This window comes from Cynocephalus volans, chromosome 7, assembly GCF_027409185.1.
Source record: "Cynocephalus volans isolate mCynVol1 chromosome 7, mCynVol1.pri, whole genome shotgun sequence".
Classification (NCBI taxonomy): Eukaryota; Metazoa; Chordata; class Mammalia; order Dermoptera; family Cynocephalidae; genus Cynocephalus; species Cynocephalus volans.
Window position 1 is genome coordinate 86,753,182 of NC_084466.1, and position 17,920 is coordinate 86,771,101.

The following is a 17,920-nucleotide window of genomic DNA, read 5'->3' on the forward strand; positions in this document are numbered from 1 at the left end:
TGAAGTGGACGAATTAGAATTAGAGAGACAAAGGAAAGCTGAGAACGAGGGAGAGAGACACAGGGAAAGTGGTCTATCAGGCTAGCTATACCATAGAAGTGGCTGCTAACTCAGAATCTGCCTCTGACTTGAAATTCCTCTTTCCTTTCTGTACATTAAAGACAATATTATACTCCTCATTGGGATGTTGAAGTAAGTGTGTTGAAGCTGAGAACGCTTTGTGAAATGTTGGTAATGATTACCACCACCAATTCCAGTTTATATCAGTGGAGAACTGGTTAGCTGTACATACTTGAAATCAACAGTTTCCATTTGTGTGAATCTTCAGCCTCATCAAATATCCAAATTTTAGCTGCTTTTCGTTATGAATAAAAGTGTTAGCTTCAACTAAGGAGGCAAAAATTCCAAAGCATACGTAATGCTGAGACGGATCCAAAGCCTTTCAGAAGTATCTTAAATCATTTGAGTCCCATCAGGAAGCCTTCCCTACCCACCATATTTTACTAGATTCCCCTTTCCTTATTCTCAAAGGCATACTCTAATTGTTTTTCTTCATTGTCATATTTTTTTAACACTTCAATTACCTTCTTCATTGTTTACCAATAATTTCGGCTTCCACGACAAACATAACATTCAACAGTTAAGTAAGTTAAATGCCTGCTTTGTTCATTTAATAGTGCCTAATTAACATCTGTGGAGTAAACGAATGAGTGGATATTGGTTAAGTGTCTGAATGGTGAAACTGATCATTGGGTTTAAGGCAGGTACTGAAGGGTCTGTTCTCTGCCACACCCTGAAGCACCACCCTGGCTTGGGCAGTTACTGGAACCAGCTTGGCTTCAGCGAAGGGACGGGATTGCCAGCCCCAACACATTCTCCCAGGCGTGACCAGTAAAAATCCGCTGCACCACGCATCTCTGGTCATATCAAGGAAATGGTACATGCCTTCTGGATAGGGAGTGATGCACTTTGGAACACTACAGTGTGATAATTCGTTTCACCAATAACTATAAAGAGGGAACAATAATTATATTTTTGATATAATACAGTATATCAAAACCTTGGAGCTAAAATGACTATTTGCTCTAGGTCAGCCTTCTTCTCTCAGTTTTAGCAAAATATTTTTTATTCTAGATTTTTCCCTCAACCTGGGAATCTGTGGGATCATCTGTAGGATACAAATGATGGTGTTCCAGGTTCCACCTTAGTAAGACCTGTTTTATTCTATATTTCTATGTCTTTGCCTCCTATGTTTGAATACCCTGTTGTCCTCTGGCCATTAAAAAAAAAAATGTTTAACCACTGATATGGACTGATATCATGTCTCTTCCCAAAATTTATGTTAAAGCCTAAATCCCCAATATGATAGTATTAGGAGGTGTAACCTTTGGGAGATAATTAGGTCATGAGAATAGAGCCCTCATTAATGGGCTTAATGCCCTTATTAGAAAGACCCGAGTGAGATGATTGCTCTGCACCATGTGGAAATACAATGAGAAGACGGCCATCTGCAAACCAGGAAGCGGCCCTCATTGGACACTGGATCTGCTAGCACCTTGATCTTGGACTTCCCAACCTCCAGAACTGTGAGAAATAAACATTTGCTGTTCAAGCCACCCAGTCTTTGGTTATTGGTTATAGAAGCAACCTGAGCTGAAATAACCATCACTCCCCTGCCAGACTACAATGGCTACCCAAATAAGCCCACTTAAGAAACGAGACTATTTTTCTTTCAGATACCTGTTTGCTAAAGATCTTAAGTAAATAGTGATGACTTTTGTACACAACACATGCAAAACCACTACTTAAATAATCATCCCCACAGGGTGAGTCTCACTGTCACAAATGTCTTTCAATAAAAATTTGTAGTAAGCATTTCTTGCACATTTTTGATATTGCACTAAATGTGTTCCTGTCTTCTCAGTGTCACCTAAAAGTATAAAAGAGATATAAAAAGTTACAAGCAATTATTATGCAGCCACATAATTAGATCCATCACTAAAGTGGCAAGTCCTCCATTCTTCAAGAAGCATCACATGAGCTGGCCTCATTTTCATGCCTCATGTGGACACTGAATCTCAGGTTTCTGAGAGTCTATCCCTGTATATTTGAAGCAAGGATTCTGGAATCAAAAGGCCTGAATTTTAACCCCAACTCCTCCACTTCACCTAGTCTCACTGGCCAACCAGGATTCTTCATTTGAACCTCCTGGAGGCCAGTTATTTATGGCTTCTACAACTCCTGCATGGTTCTACATTGTTAGGTTACAAATAAAACAAAATTGCTTCAAGCAAAACAGCAGAGAGAGTCTCTGGAGCATAGAGAATGTAAACACTGAGGTTGAGCTTGCAGTCAGTACTTACACATACCCCTCACTGCTTTACCTACACTCTCAATGCTGGACCTTCTGCTTGCTGTGTGCATGCCTTCCTCAGACAGGGCGATCACTCTAGAACTGACCACTGTTTGTTCTAGGGTTGGCAGATTTAACAAATAAAAATGCCATTAATAAACAACAGATGAACAACAGAAAATGCTTACTGTAAATATATTCTATGCAATCTTTTGGACATACTTATACTAAAACAAAATAAAAATAAAAATCCTTTATTTTTTGGTGGCTGGCCAGTCTGAAGAAAAATGCATTGTTTATCCGAAACTCAAATTTCACTGGGTGGCCTGTATTTTACCTAACATCCTAAACCTGATGATTAAAATAGTTTATTATACATTCAATATTCAAAACAAACTGGGTACATGGGAAGGTGTTGGTTAGAAGGTACAAAGTTTCAGTTATGCAAGAAAAATAAGTGTTGACAATCCACAGAGCACCGTGTCTATAGCAACAATACTGTACTGCATTCTTAAAATTTGCTAAAAAGGTAGATCTTATGTGAATTATTTTGATCACCAAGAAAGAACAACAACAACAATAATAATAATAAAGGGAGCAGGGGAACTTTGTCAAGTGATGAGCGTGTTTACGGCCTTGATGGTGGTGACAGTTTCACGGTGTATACTTATCCCTAAACTCATCAGGATGTACATATTAAATATGGACAGCTTTTATTATGTCAATCATACCTCAATAAAATTGGAACAAGCTAGGTGCATTTCAGACACTGAGGTCTTATCAATATTGAAATATAAGAACTAAATAAAAATGAAAATTTCAGTTATTATTTTCTAATATGAAGAATGCTGAAAATATCAGCTGCTATTTATTAAGCATGTAGCATCAGGCATTATTTTCACAATAAATTTATAAGGCAACTGTTTCTATCCTTGGTTTATTGATAGTGAGTCTTCAATCAATTTTGGCTGTAAAGTACTTCAATCAATTTTGGCTGTAAAGTACACTGAGCTTTTTAAGTACTTGGGGAACACTTGGGCAGTCACACTGGAAGCAAGGCTGGTGGTCCCCGGGTGTTCCCAGTGTCACCGCAGCAGCTGTGCAAAGCCAGCATCATTTTTCATGGGACCAGCCTCTACTACAGTTGGGGATGCCATCATGAGTGTTACATATGTTTAATGTCACCGCTCTAGAAGTATCAGACGTGTAACATCCCACATATTTAAAACCTCAGGCAAGTGCATGAATTTTTACTTTTTTATTTGACTCTCTTGGAGGCTCTCCATTCTAGCCCCAGCAAATCAAGCAAAATACCCTCAGAATTTGAGCCCTTTTGGGATCCATGTGCCTTTTTTGTTCCGAGGCTCCTGAGAAAACAAGAGAAAGGACCCTCTGCCCAAACATCCTCACCCCTGATCACTGGACAAAGAATCCATAACCTTTTCTTCCTTCAATAAAGGAAAATCAACCCAGAGAATCAGTGTTAGATAAAAAGATGTCATCTTTCCCCCTGGGAAAGTCTGGTGTCAAACCCCACACAGCTAGCAGCTGGACAATTGTCAGAGAAGACTGATACAATGTCACCTATTACATGCCACAATCCCAACTGCCATCCAGTTCTACCTTCCAGTCTGACATCGAAAAGCAAACAGCAAGGTAAAGAGCTGGCTCCTTCACTAAAGAGAAAGCTTCCCTTTGGGTTGCACAGGCCACTCACACAGACACGGATAAATTTGGAAGCGGTTTGTCTCCTACAACTTGCAGAGTTCTGTGTCGTCTGAGAAATAGCAGGTGGTGGAGCCACCCACCACCAGTAAACACCACGCTGTGCGCCAGGCCAGGATGGCCCCGACAATAGCTGTGTCACAAAATTTGGCCTCTTTCACAGAAGGGGACATTTGTGGGATATGGTGACATCTTTTCAAAACCCCAGAAGGCTTCCGACTGGCCAGAGCACAGGTCAGCCTGCCTGGCCAGCATGGCTTGCTGTGGGTGCACAGCTGTCTAAATGGAGAAGGGGAAAATTATAGGGCAGAGGCGAGCAACCAGCTAAAAAAGAACAAGAAAGAGTCTAACTCATTTCTCCCTTTTTACAGCACTGCCACCTTCACGGAGTCTCAGGCAGGAGAAAGCACAGCCTTAAAATCTGCCCTTTGCAAGTGAGCAGGCAGCATGGAAGGAAGCACTTTTTTAACCCCTGCCACAGAAATGGCTGATGGCTAAGTGCACTGGAAATTCGTAAGGAGGGAGGTCACCGGGGAGCTTGTCAGTTTAACTCTTTATCAGAACATGCTTAATGGGATTTTACGTTCAGCAACGTGAACTTTGAAATACTCAAGTTCAAGTTTCACCTGCAGAGCTCCCATCTGTTTTCACTTCACCTCAGAATTTCCATCTGCTCTCCTTGGGGCCTGTCTAATGGGGTGCCCCATTAGGCTCTGTGGCTTTCCCAGGTGCTGAAGTCATGGAAATTTTATGACATTAGAAAAAAAAAAAAAAATTAAAATGTTGGTCCAATAAGTTTCCTGAGAAAATTAATTCCATTGTGCAACAGCGTTTCTCGAATGGTATTTCCCAGAATATCTGTTAAGAGCTACTATGGGAGTGCATGGTGATAGCTTATCACTACTCTTTGTGACGTGGGAAGCTCACTGGGGACGATAAGTTATGCCCCAGGCCTGGCTTCCCAGCTGACCACTCCGAGCTCCCCAACTCCAAGGCCAAACCTGCAGATCAGACCCAGGCTCTGGCCTGGTGAAGGCAGGACAAACTCCATCATCGCGGGGGTTCACTGGGCCCAGCCCTGGAGCCCAAAGCAGCTGAACTCTGTGTGAGGGTCAGGGAGTGGCAGCACGGCCTCTGAAGGCCTGGCTGGCAGCTTGTCGGAAGGCGGCCAGAGACATAATACTAGTGTTTGAGACGTGTTCACGTCGGTGACTCACTGTCCTTTCAGATCCTCCAAAAAGAATTCCACACTGGAAAAGCAGGGGCATGCCATATAAAGTCTGAGATGATTACTGGGGACCAAGTGACAGTGAAATAAAGGAAGAAGCTAAATCAGGCCATCATGAAGGGCTTGAGAATTTGCAGAAAAACATCTAGTACACCCAAAGGGACTCACTGACTGCTCAAAAAGTTCTCTGAGTTAGCCCTCTGGTTTATCCAGCATGCACTTGACATGCTGATTCACTTAGCACACGATGGTTTCATGCCAATCAAAGCCTTAAACAGATCATAGGGTCAGAGGTCACTTAAGTACAGAGAGCAAAGGAGACTGTCCTGAGGTGTATTGTAGACGACCAAAAAGGGATTCGATGGCCTCTTCTCTGCTGACAAAGCAGCTGGAGACTCACTGTCTGGGGTTAACAGCTGTGATGAAGTCGCAGCCTTTCCCTCACTGTGCATTTAAACTCAGCTGTGCTGAAAAGTGTAATGCATTGTCACTAGCCTGGCCTCCCTGTCAGGTGACTGAAACCTTCTCTTTTAAGCAAGATTCAGTCTCTCTCATATTGAAATGCCAGATCTCCATCAGATGCTCATCTCCCCGAGATGGCACCCAGGTGTAAGGTGCAGACGGGGTCCCCTCAGACCTTGTTTTGGTCCTCGGGTGTGTGCTGGTGACATCCGCTGGTCTCCAAGGCACTGTCCCTTGTCCTAGGTGGGCCCTCCGAGCCTGGGGAACTTGAGGACTCCTGGCCAGCTTTGGATTCCAGCCCTGCTCCCAGGGCTTGACCTCCCATTCTCTTTTATTATTATTATTGAAACAGTTGATTATACCTATTTGTGGGGTATGGAGTTGAGTATCTATACCTGTGTACAATGTGTGATGATCAAATCAGGATAATTAGCATGTTCATCATTACAAAAGGTAATCATTACTTGTGTGCATTAACCAATTTCTCACTAACCTCCCTCTCCACCCTTTCCCACCTCTAGTAACCACAGCTCTGTTCTCTCCTTCTGAGAATTCAACATTTTATTGTGGTCCGTCCTTCCTTCCTTCCTTCCTTTCCTTTCTTTCTTTCTTAGCTCCCACTTATGAGTGAGTACATACAGTATTTCTCTTTCTGTGCCTGCTTGTTTCACTTAACATAATTTTCTCCAAGCTCATCCATTCATCCATTCTGCTTGATAATTGTTCTCCCTTCAGCCCTCAGGGCCTGGGACCCGACCACCCTTGGCAAGACCACACTGAGCCACTGACCCCCTTCCCTCTCCTGTTGAAGTGCCTGCCTCCTGTCCCTCTGCCATCAGCAGATGGGCACCTTCTCTTAGCAGGGGATCTTTCTGAGGCAGAATGTCTCAGCTGGACCTCGACATGCTAGAGGAGGGGAGAAAAGAATTTAGACAATTCTTTTTCAGGTCTCAACAGGATCCGAAGTTTGAGAAGCTACTTAAGCAGTCAGTGACAGCAATAAAAGAAAAGCCAATTTTTCTAAGAAAATGAAGTGTATCACTTTATACTTTTAGTATATTAACCAATTATGAAAATAACAATTTTCTTCTACATTATTGCCTGCCTGAAACTTCAGCCATGTCAGATCCCATCTTTTTATTTCTCTTTCTCTAATAGAGATTCTGGAGAACATGTTCTTCCTGTGGAAAAAGAGATTGGAACAGATCAGGGCTGGGAGAGTTCTGTTTCAGGAGGTCCATATTCACTGGTGGACTCATGGATTCTTTGCTGCCAGAGAACCTCAAACGCTTTTCTGAAACACACTCTTGAAAGTTTATTTCTCTTAATCGCAGCGTCTGGAGGGAAATAACAGCAGCAATAACAACAAGAAAGTCAAAACAGAACATCTGATGTGATTGTAGCTGTGGGGCAGAGTTTAAGCGCAGCAGTGCCACACACACACATGCATTCTAAGAGTTTCATCAGTTTGTCATTTTGATGGCAAGGATAAAAACGAGGCAAATTCTGGAGCCACGATTCAGTGTCCCACAGGACTTCAGTGGAACAGGGCTGAAAATGGATGCGAGTGGGTGTAGCCTCCTAGAGGTAAAGCACAAACACCACCTCCAGAATAACATTCTGGGTACATAAGTTAGGCTTCTGTGGTCCATATAAAAAGAAAATCTTGCAATATTTCTAAAGGTGTTAAAAATGAAAAATGATTAGATATGCTAACATCTTCATTACTCCTTATGTTATTACTTTATTACTTCAGGGGGAAAAAATATGCCCATCAATGTAGTTCTAAGAAGCCAAAATATAGATTTGGTAAAAGATGATGTAGTATAGCTCTGGATTTAGAAAAACATAATTTTGGATTTAGATCTCCACCACTGCCTCTACTACTGTCACATACTAGTTCTGTGACCCCAGATTTACCCACCTCCATCAGTACCTGCCTCACAGGGTTACTGTAAAGATTAAATGAGATGATATTTGTAAAACTATTTAGCATACATCATAAATGTTAAGGCCCTAGTACATAGATAGTGTCCAAAAAGAACATATTTTACTTTATTAATATAAATCTATATTTTATACCTTAACCCAGTCTTTCTTCATCTGACTACTTTATACAAAAGAAAGCAAGAAATTGGTGGCTTCAGCACTAAATAAGGTTATGTTTTTGAAAGAGCTGGCACAGTGCCAGGGGCCATCCCAAAATCCAGCGAGGCTAAGTGATTTGCTTCTGGCCCCAGAGGTCTTCACTAAGTGCCTCACAAAGCTGAGACTCAGACAGGGGTCTTTCCCAGCGACCTTCCAGTTCACAATTCTGATCCTGAAGGATAGGAATCAGGGAATTAACACAGGTGGTTTTTTTCTTGTTTCTTCCACAGGGAAAATGAATCCTCTAAGAAAGTTCTCATCACATATATCACCAGGTGTCTGTTCACAACATACTGGGCACTCAAGGGCTTCTGTCTCTCCCATCAGTGTATGCACTCGTCAGCCTGGGCTACAGGAATGCTCTGTAATGCTGATGGGGGGAGAGTGTCACTTGATCACTATATGCATGTGGTCTTGGTTTTGATGCTATCAATTAAGATGGAATCAAGTCACCAATTATGTCCAAAGACAGGGACAATTTTGGTAAGATGTTCATCTGTCCATTAAGAGCTCAACTCAGCAACACATCCCCATGCTCTAAAACATAATTCAAGTCTGCCACAGAGAAGCCACACCCACTGACAACACTGAGGTCCCACAGTCCAGTGGGGATAGGTTTTCAGAGTAGCATCCAAAGCCTTTATCCCTAACTCACTGGCTGCAGAGCTTTATACGCAGGAATGTACACCCCTGAAAAGCTATCAGGAAAGGCACAGGTTTGTTCTTCTCTGTACTTTTACACATTACTTCTTGAGCTCTGCCTACCTTGAATGACACCTCTCTAGGTGCTGTTTTCTGACTTATTCTGCACAGATGAGGGACATATTGATTCATGTAGTGTGGGGGAAAGCTAAATAAATAAATAAATAAACTTCTCCTCCTCCAGTGTCTGCTCCCAAACCTCCCCCATAGCACAGGGATGAGCAGTATGGGGAACAGAGAGGTCTCGTTTCTGTGCCCCGGCCCCACCCCAGTCTTCCTCCTCTGTCACCAGAGAGCCCAGCTGTGTTCAGATTCCGAAGTTCGCTGCATTGCCCTCCATACAGTTGGTGGCCCCCCTCCTGACTGCACACTGGGGTCTTCTCAGAGCTGCCTGCCCTGTGCAGAGCTGGCTCCTCTACAGTCCTTGTTCTCCCCTCCATCCCTGCCTTTCTGGAGCCCTCCAGGCCTGCTGGCATCTGCTCCTCCCCATTAGGTCCTGTTCCCTCTCAAATCCTCATCCATTTCCCACAATTAAATAGAGGCCAAATGTCTTCTATCCCAAACAAATGCCTCCCTTTGGAGGCTCCCAGAGAGAAGACCCCATTCCCACAATTGCGTTAATTTATTTCTTCAAGCCCAGCCTTAGATCCCCTGGTCTCAGTCACTTTTATTACTGTATCATGAAAATGAAGACAGAGGAACTGGTTTTCTGATTTTTTATGTGATCAATTTGTACTGGGCTTACTGTTGAGACCTTGCCCAGAAAGCTTACTCGACAAGCCACAGGGGTCAGATGTCACAGATGCAAACACTGCCAATGCAAGCCACCAAGGAAAAAATGTCAGACACAAAAAAGTGAGGAGGGTGTCAAAAGGTTGTCATTGTCAACATTTTTTGGTGACCTTCATCGTTACCAAATACTGAGAAATGTAGCCTGATATTTTTTTGCAGGAACAATACAGTGATTCCTCTGGAAACAATAATTGCAGTTGCAAATGACTCACCTCTGTCAGAGCTTTTAAATCCATTAGAGTAAGTCAGTCTTGTAGTCAAGCAATAAGTCACTGAATTTCCATGACCCAAATCATAAGGAATCTTTAACTATTCCATTTATAAAACAATTCAACTATGTTGAAAATCACAGGACTCTCAGTTTACACTTCAAAAGCAGCTCAATGTCTCCCTTTTGTTCCTGGATAAAAATAGTCAAGTGACTTATGGTGGAGGACAAAGAAGTCATCCACACCACCATAAGCATTACTGCTGTAGAAACAAAGTCAATGCAGTGTCTGCTGTCACTACTGCAAAAGTCACAGCACTGATGCGATGGCTCCACTGACCGCCTGCCTACAATGTGCCAGGTGCTGCCTTTAGCCAAGTGGTCCGTGAGCCCAGTAAGGGCTGCACGGCAGCATCTTCCCACTTCATAGATGATGCAACCAAGATCCGAAAGGCTAGCTGACATGCCCGCTTAGCCGAGGAACAGATGCGATTCCAAAGTCCTTGTAGTTTACACCAACATTTTCTAGATGAGTAAACGCCCTAGTACAAAAACCTCAGAGAAAACATTTAACACAGAGTAAAAATGCCATGCCTTTCCACTGTGCAGAACCAAAAGTAATCAGAAATTAGTCATCATAACACATTCTTACACATTCCTCAAGTGAAATGTGTTCTTCACCGACACATGAGTTTCATGAAATAAGGCTGAAATATCACACACAATGTATGTGAGTGAAAACAGGTATATTTCCCTCTATATATTTTGGCGTTGATGGCTCATCTTTCAGAAACCACTGGAAATTATATTCAGGTAAAGAAGTGGCAATTTTAGGTTGTCTCCATAACCTGAAAAGAATTAGCCCAAAATATCATTCACCTGAGAAGAAACCACTTTTCAAACATCTTAAAAATACCCTTTCTCACCTACAAAATAAACACAGCCCTTGTTGCTGAACCAAACTTTTCACTTTTACATTCACGGTTACCATCGTGTGAAAATCAGGTGACTCTTTACCTAAAAAAAACAAACAACTCACACCTGACGGCCTTCTGAAGCCGTCGTTGTTGCCTGTGTTTTGATGCGCTGGTGTTCTAGGTGATGAAACAGACAAAGGTCACACACGCCTACAGTGATGATCTCCTGGAACAGTGGGAGGTGGAAACCAGCTTGGCTTCCGAGGAGACGGGGTCAGCACAGGGGAGCCAGGCACCGACCGCCTGCAGACACGGCTCCGGTTCTCGCTTCATCCCTGCTTTGACTCTGATTTCATCACCTTGCCATCTGATCCTCCCCGTTGGTTCTGATTGATTCCCAAAGATGGGAAAATTCACACTTAATTCCAGTGCCTGAGGATATCCAGTGACTAATTTATGGAGGCTGTTGTTAGAAAGACAGACAATTACTTGAAATGGCTGAGGAGCTGGTGATTTGCACAATTGTTCTTGGTGATCTTAGAAGTGGAAGGTTTCAGGGTTGAATTACCACCACCACAAAAATAGCCAGGGAAATTTCCTCCCGTGATGTCGTGCCAAAGAGCAGTGTTTCTGAAGGAAACAGGCAACTTTGTTCTTGGCTTTCCTTCCACTTAACCAAGAGGGGAAACAACAAAACACAGAGGTAATGTCACTGCGGGAATCTTCCCTTACTTTTCTAGAACGTGTCTCCCGGTTTCTCTGCCATTTTCTAAAGACATATAGAAATGTTTCTTTTTCTAGAACAAGTCTGGCTTCGTTAAACCTGGCTCACTCAGAAGTATCATTACCTGCGACTTGTACCCTTGAGTTCACCACCTTTCTCACCTCCAAATACCCACCCACCCACCTACAGAAGGGAGGAAAACACAGCAACCCTGCAGCACACTCTCCAAAAGTCTCACATCCTGAATGGGAAGACTATCTATGATCACTTATCAAAATGACTGTTTATGTAAGGGATCTGAATCTATGAAAATGCACTGACACAATGTTAAAAGTGTTTCCAGTAAACTCCTTTTATTTTAGTTCTTCAGTTCTAAGCTCAAAAGAGAGAAAATTCTAACAATCCACATTTAGATTAAAATCTCCTGGGGTTACAGGGGGAGCTAGGGATGTTGGAATCTGCCTCTCATATCATCAGAACCTGAAAGAATCAAAGGGAGCAAAGATGTGTACCAAACTAATCATAATAGAAACACGAAGGGGAAGAATATTTCTAAAGCCCAGAAGTGAATTCAAAAAATAAAAATTAGTTTTGAAAGAGAAAACAAATCTACAAAATGTATTTCCTCTGCCTAATGAATAATTTCAGCATTGTCAGTAGAGTCTAGACATGAACAATTTAGAACAACAGAAATGATTCTAAGTAAAGAGGAATAAGAGTGAATTTTTTTTTACTTGAACAATCTATTGCTCTCTGTGAATTCCTGTCGATGGAACTACATCACAGCCTGTGTCTGCTGCTGGCCAAGAAAGAGCAAATGCTCACAGGGCGCTTACTTTGTGCTAAGTTTCTTGCTGGCCACTTGCATGAATCCACTCTGACAGCACTCATGGCCTGTGAGGTGGTGGAATGGTTCCCAAACAGGAGGAGGAAAGGGGAAGAATATTCTGATCCTGAGGCTGGGGTTAGAAAGTGGAGCAGGCACGGAGGCCAGAAAGGCAAGGCGCGTTTGGGGGCCATAAGCATAGGCGAGTCGGGCTCTGCAGAAAACTAGTAGAAGCTAGGTTTGGAAATGTGCTTGGAGGATAGATTTCAGGGTTCCTTTAATGTTTGATCAGGGGTTTGATACAATCCATGGGATAAATTAGGACATTTTTTTTCTTAGTTTTCTCATTGTCAGTAATTTAAAGGTTATTGTTATCATCATGGTCAAGCCTAAGAATGCCTATGCCGTAAACACCCCTCCTGTGAGAGGGACAGAGAGAGAGGACATTTTTATTTTTTTATTTAGACAGTCTGTCAACACATTATGGAGTGTCCTCTACGAGGCCAGTGCTGCAATCGCTCAAAAGGAACTGCCCAGAGCCCCGCAGCTCCTGCCCTTGGGGGCTCTCAGCTCACCGCAGCAGGCCACACCAGCAGCTTCCCGCCAGGTCCACAAGAGAAAGATGATGTCTACAACACAGTGCATCGTCAGTATGACTGCAGAGCAAGGAGGGTAGGGAGGGGGATCCTATAAGGCTCCCCAAAACAGATGAAGTGTTCCTATCTAAGAAACAAAGCAAATTCATTTCTTCATAAAATGTATGAATACTAGGGAATAAGACACCTAACATTTTGCTGGGTTTTGTTTTGTTTTTCAATGAGTAAGTATAAAATATTCTGAATATTATAAATACTAAACAAGTGCTTACTGAGCTTGCACTGAGTGAGAGTGAAATAATTTCTGGAAGAGACAATTAAGGTGGGTGGGTGAACACAAGACAGCCTGAGTACTAGTGTGGCATTTTCTTTCTAGACTATGTTTAGTATGTTATAAATGACTCAAAGAAAGAAGGTGTTAGAAGATGCTTGTCTGGGTCACTAAACATTAATACCTACAGGATATAAGATGTCTTGCCTCAATTTTAAGTAATTATCCTGCATTTACCTCATGTGTCTACTATCTTATTAAGCCTGTGTGAAATGTGTAATTATGGTGCAGGTGAGTTTGCTTTACCAGTGTTAGCATGAAAGTCTTATATCCAGTCCCCGTGAGGTCCCTGAGGGTAGAACCAGGAGGCCTCATCTTTGCACAGCCCACTCCTAGCCCAGTGCCTGCATTCCACAAATGATCACTGAGTCGGTCACGGAGGAATGTTCTAATCACATCAACTTCAGTTTCATCTTGGAAAAGGGGAGTGGGTGGCTACTGGCCAATGCTTTTGATCAGACCTCAACATCTCTCCACAGGATCACCTCTCAGGCTCTGAGCTGATCTCAAACTCCAGTCTTGACCCCCTCCAACTCCCACTCCACTAGTATACCAGTGATATTCCTGTTATGCCACCTGCCGATGTCTTTCCCTTCTATTCGGAAAAAAAATCCAGATTTCTTTCTGTACCAGGAAGAACCTTTTCTTTTCACAACTAGAGAACAGCTTTCCAGCAAGATGGCACACTGCCTTGCCCTCAAGTGCGGGAAGGGAGACTGTGCAGAGACTGCCTTTGGGATGCAAGGCTTCCAGCAGAATGGTGTGACCACCAGGAACACATGAGCAGCTATCCAACAACTGTCAAATGGTGCTGACTGGGGGCCTGGTCAATGCGGCAGGAGAAAGGGAGCAGAGAAAGAAGAGACCCAAGCTGTATCACAGGGAACCTGCGTCCAAGCTTCCACGTACAGCTGCAGGTTGAAGGTTACACATAAGAGGCTATAGACCATCAGACTCTGCTGCCTTCTTAAGTTATTCCTTCCAGAAATGACTTCGTAGACAGCTGCGCTGATGTAGAGTAATGCCAACGTGACATGTGTGATATCTGAGCTGTGGCTACAGGATGCTGTGACCTTTTGGTCTATTCCTACCACATAAATCATGCCAACAAGAACACATCCTATTGTTTGTGGAGACTTTCAAAACAGTGTCTCCCCTCTCTGTGCCGCATTCCCTTCTTGACAGACAGAAGGGAAAAGCCAGCTCAGACACTGAGGGACAGATTTCATCAGCCACCAGCTCATGAGGAGGGCCCGCCCTCCATGTCCTCCACCTCATGCTTCAAATTAGTTGCATGTTCTATCTCATTTTACACCACCACATCTAAAACCCATTGCTTGAACAAACTTGGAAAATACCATGTTTAGACACTGGGTGAACCAATGCTGATGCAAAGCTGGTTCAATCAAGCTGTGGAGAGGGCTGTCTCTCATGTCTGCTGTGCTAGTAGTTTAGCCTACTCTGAGTAACGCAATGACATGTAGCTTGTATCCTGCTCATTTATAATCGTAGCAGGCTAGGGTTGCCTGGGTGGTTCTGGTGAGTCTGCAGTGAAATCAATCACCAGTGCTGTGGTCACATGGAGCTGGAGGGACAGGGGAGCCCTGCAAGGCTTGAGCATTTGGGGTGGAGGGGCAGGGTGGGTACAGCCCCGGGCTAGAAGGGTGGGTCCTCCCCAGATCATGATGCTTCTCAAACGACTGACACTGGTGACCATCCTTTGGGAAGGGGAGTCATGGAGCTGGAAGTGGTACCTCCATGCTCATCTGGAGAAATAAATTGCTGGCACTTGTTAAATGAAAGTTATGGGATGCTATTGATTTGGACTGAGTTCCTGCATAGACCCCAACAGACCAAACCAAAATGGGATCACTCATGCTAAAATTCACATCACCAAGTTGAAACTAAGTTGTTTATCTGAACTTCTGAGAAATCAGGAGAGAGATAATAGGCAAATCCCCAAACAGTCCAGTTTTAGCCAGCATGATGAGGAAGTCCCCTCTGCTTTAACCCTTGCCAGGAAAGTAGCCCAAAGTAACCTGATGTTGACCAATCTGCTTTTTTGTATTTTGCCATTTCTTCATTCCTGCTCAAGCCGCATCATAAAAGCCAGCTGTTCTGCCATGCCTAATAGAATGCCTGTCTAAATCTCTAGATGCAATGCTGCCTGATTCATGAATCGCCAGTAAAAAACTCAATTAGTCGAAATGCCTTTTGACACACTGTAGAAACAGAGTGCAGTGTGAATTAGATAAGGAAGAAGCCAGGAGCAGGGGCCTACTCAGAGTCTCCAGTGATGGCCGGGTGACAACTGCCATGTGTCCAGAGCAGAGCTGAGGACACAGGAATCAACAGGCCTCAGGCAGGGCTGGATGCTGTGGTGAGGGAGAGAAGAGGTTAACAGAACTCACATGGCTTCACAGCACCACAGGCCCTGCAGCTTCCCCAAGGCCTGCTCAGGGACATTGTTTCTGGGGACCAGGTTTGTGTGGCTCCTCCCAAGGAAAGTTGCTGGGACGTGCCTACTGCTCTCCAAACCCTACATCTGTGGAAACCTCCTCGTGTGGTGGAAGGAGTATCTTAGTGATCACTCAAAACATTTCTTCAGTATGTCCTCATAAAAGTACATTTGTCTATGGGTGAAACAATTTAAAATTAGAAAAGTCAATATTTAATTTGGACCTAATTGGGAAACATGGAATTTTCCATGGAGAATCAGAGCTGTCACCAGGATATGGTGAATTGGAACAACAGCCCTGGTTCCTGCATTTTGAAAAGACAGAACTATTGGGCTTAGGGAGTGATTCAGGGCAGGAAAGACACTGGCTTCACCAGCCAACACCCTGAGCCAAGACCCTGGCTAGACAATCACTCTATAAATGTCACCCCACTGCCGGCATTTTCCTCCTGATCTTACTAAACCCAGACTCTACCCTCCAACGGCCCCCAGCCCAGCCCCAGCTGCTCTTTTCTACTGTAAGAGTGCCTTCGATGTTCGCAGTTCCCTTTTTGTGCATGTAAGACTATTTGGGGTGTAGGGAACACACAGTTTTATTTTACCTGTATCACACAGCATCCCAGGAATGGCCACGGACCTTCTACCACCCTCGTTGTTCAAGATACACTACAAAGACTCACAGGCCCCGGTGAGTAAAGAGACTAGCCTGGCACCATTGAGCCCCCCAAAATGGGAGAATAAGACCCTGCACAGCTGACTCCCCTCCTTTTAGTCAGCCTAGCTAAAGGCTTGTCAACTCTGTTGATCTTTCCAGAGAACCAACTTGTGGTTTCATTGAGTTTTCTTTATTATTTTTCTATTCTCCATTTTATTTATGTCCACTCTAATCTTCATTTTCTTCCCTCTGCTGGTTATGGATTTAATTTGTTCCCCTTTTTCTAGTTCCTAAAGATGTACAAAAAAGTTACTAAATCGAGTTCTTTCTTCTTTTTTAATGTATAGTTCACAATTCCCTGTGAGCACTGCTTTTGCAGCACCCTGTCCATCTGGTATGTTGTGTTGACTCCCCGCTTTAACCATAAAAATAATTACACCACATGGGGACCACCGATGGCAGGCAGTAATACAAGTGGTCACCATGCTTTGATTTTCCTGTCCAGAACAGGGGAATCTACCTGCAAGTTGAGTTCCTCTTTTGCCTAAAGGAAATCTATTTTTGCTAATCAAATTTTGGTCCGAAAAGAGACACTTTTCTGAGACTTTTTTGAGGTCTTGTGGCATGTGGGAGTAGATCGATACGAAGTATAGTGTAGACTCGAATTTGATGAATTTGTGGGAAATGTTTCTGAAGTGGGAGAACCTACCTTACAACAACCAGTAAGAATGGGATGAATTTCTGCATTTATCACCCAGGGCCATTCCCAGTTCCAAATATTGTTGCAGGGGTCGGGCCACCATGGCACTCATCCAAGGTCACCTCTCCACCTGCCAAACTCCTCCCAACTGGTGTGGAAGTCTGGCTGCACTCCAGAGCACCGTCCATTAGCTTGTGGTATGAGGGCAGATGATTAGGCAACCATGAGCCAGTATGGAACTGAACGGGGCTGGCCGCCCCAGGAAGACATAAGACTTATGTCCTGGCCTCCTGCAGCTACAAACACTCCCTTCACAGCATGACTCGGCCCAGGAAACTTCCCAGGTGATTTGAGTTGGATGCAAGTTTGCCCCTCACTTCCAGGACTGGAATGTTTTGGAAAGTTGCTACGCATTATTAAACAGCTGCCACATCTCATCCAAGAGGTGGCCGCATTTCAATGGTGGGTGAAGTAATTCCTGTTTATACATGCAATTGCAAAGAGTTGTGGAATCCTTTGGCATGAAAAGCATCTTATAATACATTGTTAGTCATTTCTAACAATAGCTGGAGAGGGATAAGGGCTCCCTCGCACATATACATACTTTGAAAGGTGCTAGTCAACCAGGAACAACTTCTAATGGGTTCTCTGTGCCTTTATCCGGTGACTGGAGCACAGCTGAGAATGTCACTTTAATGGTGAAACAATCTTAAGGTAATTTCTTGGAATGCGTATCTGATAAGATAAAAAAAAGCATAAAGATGAACAACCTCTACGTATGTAGCTGCCTGGAACAATGAGGACTGGCATGCTACAGAAGAATCTGTATTTTATTCAGGCACATAGCTGTTGCGGTCATCATGGGCTGGTAGACCCAAGTGATTGTGAAAATTAAATTATTTCCTTCAGAACACTGGCCAAAAAAAAATTGCTAAACTTGGCACCTTAGTACAAATCAAAAGCTATGTATTGCCAAATTACATATCGTGGTTTGATAGTTCATTTCTTCTGAGGGGATAAAATTATTTCACCGGCAACAGTCCCAGGTATTATTAAAATTGTTTTACTAATGGGGAAACTGAAGCAAAGAGAAAT